This window comes from Macadamia integrifolia, unplaced genomic scaffold, assembly GCF_013358625.1.
Source record: "Macadamia integrifolia cultivar HAES 741 unplaced genomic scaffold, SCU_Mint_v3 scaffold_197A, whole genome shotgun sequence".
Taxonomy (NCBI): domain Eukaryota; kingdom Viridiplantae; phylum Streptophyta; class Magnoliopsida; order Proteales; family Proteaceae; genus Macadamia; species Macadamia integrifolia.
Window position 1 is genome coordinate 302,637 of NW_024870638.1, and position 2,646 is coordinate 305,282.

General features: G+C 38.8%; 1 non-coding gene across 1 annotated transcript; it reads right to left on the minus strand.

Moving 5' to 3' along the window:
• Positions 1 to 590: 590 nt before the first annotated feature.
• Positions 591 to 697, minus strand: LOC122071217. The gene has a single exon (XR_006138106.1). It is a non-coding gene; the product is annotated as a small nucleolar RNA R71 (small nucleolar RNA).
• Positions 698 to 2,646: the final 1,949 nt, after the last annotated feature.

Sequence of the window (2,646 nt, forward strand, 5' to 3'; positions counted from 1 at the left end):
TCCCAAAAAGCCAAAAAAAAATTTAAAAAAAATCATTAAAAAAAAGTTTTACTATCCATTCTTTTGTTCTTGTCTTACTTTAGTTGTGGGTAATTTTATGTTGCATGAGTGTTTGGTGGGTACGTAATACTAAGAATCGGTTAGAAAGAAGAGATCCAACAAGTAGTGACCATATACGTTTGCTCTCTTTAAAACCCTTCAATATGGGAGACCAACAGCAAAACCCTTCACCTAAATCTCTGAAAGATAGGTTCTACCCTGCTAGAACAGCCCAACCTTCCTGCATAGTTCTGCCACAAGCCTAGAGCAATAATTTTGAACTCAAATCTCAATACATCACTATGTTGTCCCACTTCCATGGGTTGACCTCTGAGGATGCATACCTATTTCTAAGGGAATTTGAAAAGGTATGTGTTCTAATTAAGATCCAACAGCTTTCTGATGATGTTGTTAAGCTTAGGTTTATCACTTTTGCATTGAAAGACCAAGCTAAGAAGTGGTTGTATGGGTTACCCACAAATTCTATAACCTCATGGGAACAGTTCATAGTTGTCTTCCTTAAGAAGTTTTTCCCAACTCACAAGACCAATAAACTTAGAAGTGATATCCTTCAGTTTAGGCAAAAGCCTAGTGAGTCATTTTCCAAACTTATGGAGAGATTCAAGGATCTACTCCAAGAATGCCCTCACCATGGCCTAGACCTATGGCATTTATGTCAAATAATTTATGAGGGTATTGATTACCCAACTAAACAAATGATAGAGTCTATCTGCCCTGAGGGATTCACATCCTTTACAGATGAAGGAAAGGCATGGGAATTCTTACTTGACTTAGCTGACAAAACCCGTGAGTGGGAATCAACCCAAGAGAGTGAAAGAACCATAGGAGGAAAAGGATATTTTGTGGATGGAACAGTAGCCAAGGAAGCCTATTTGGATAGCCTAATAAAGAGAATTGAGGCTATTGTTCCTAGAGAGCCATCATTAGTCAATTTGGTTAAGATTTGTGCTTGGTGCCAGTCCCCTGGACATCTCCTAGAAGAATGCCCCAACACCTTTGGGGGCACTTCTAATGGTAGTGTTAATGCATTATACCAGAATAATCCATATAGTAATACCTAAAATCTAGGATGGAGAAATCACCCAAATTTCTCTTGGAATCAAGGCAACCAAGCAGGGCCTTCCAATTTCCACAATCAAGGTCAACCTGGACTCCAAAGGCCTCCCTTTGCACAACAATCTTTTTTCCAAAATACTTTTCCTAGGTCAAATGTAGGACCTCAGGCTAGTTTTCCTAGGACCCCTCTCCTATCATCTTATCAGCAACCCCCTGGGTTTACCAACACTGGAGAGGTAAGTAGAATAAGTGACTTGGAAAAAAATATGGCCCTCCTCATGACAAGCCATCAAAATCTTACGAGAAAACTCACTCAAGTTGTCCCAATTATGCGTGACAGGGAGAAAAGAACTTTACCCAGTCAACCAGAGCCTAACCCTAGGCATCATCAGCCTGTTAGTTCACAAACATCAACTAATATACCATTGAATATAGTACAAGGTCAAACCAACAAGGGCCCTCTAACCAATGTAATGTTGTTTATGCCCTTAGGAGTGGTAGAGACTACCAACAGAGCGTTCTTAAATCTTCCTTATCTATTACTCATGTTAACTCTCCTTCAGTTGAGGACACAAGTGTGCCTCTTGTTTCAGGTTCGTCTAATGAACCTAAAGATTTTTTTGAAACTAAAAATGATTTGGTTGAGGAAACAAAAAATGATTCTTTTGAACAGGGGCAAATCCCTAACAGTCCTTATGTTTATCCTGTCCTATTTCCTAATTGCTTGGTAAACAAAAGGAAGACTGCTTCCATGGACAAAATTTTAGAAGTCTTCAAAAAGGTAGAAGTGAATATCCCCCTTTTGGATGCCATATCCCAGATCCCCGCCTATGCAAAGGTACTGAAAGATTTGTGCACTCACAAACGTATCACTAGTGTGCCCAAAAAGGCGTTCTTGGCAGGTAACATTAGTTCCATAATTACTCAGCCTATAGCAGCCAAGTATAAGGATACATGGAGCCCTACCATATCTTGTGTCATAGGCAACACTTACATTGAGCATGCCTTACTTGACCTTGGCACAAGTGTGAATCTTTTACCTTACCATGTGTACAAGCAACTAGGATTAGGATAATTGAAAGCCACTAGAACTACTCTTCAGTTGGCAGATAGGTCTGTTAAGATTCCTAAATGGATGGTTGAGGATGTCTTACTAAAGGTGAGAGAATTTATTTTCCCTGTTGATTTCATTGTGTTAGATACTAAGCCCTTTTCAACCAAGGATGAGATCCCAATAATTCTAGGAAGACCATTCTTGGCTACCAGTAATGCAGTAATCAATTGCTGAAATGGTTTCCTAAGATTATCTTTTGGTAACTAAACTGTTGAGTTTAACATGTTTAGGATTGACAAGCAATCACATATGGAAGAAGAGATCAATATGCTTGAGGATTTTATGGATTTTTTTGATGATTTAGTTACCAACTTTGATATTGATTTTGATTCAGAATTCTAAGAGTGTATGGATGAGTTGGATGATGATAGTGAAAATTTCTTTTCTGAAGTCTTGAGTCTTCACACACTTGTGGA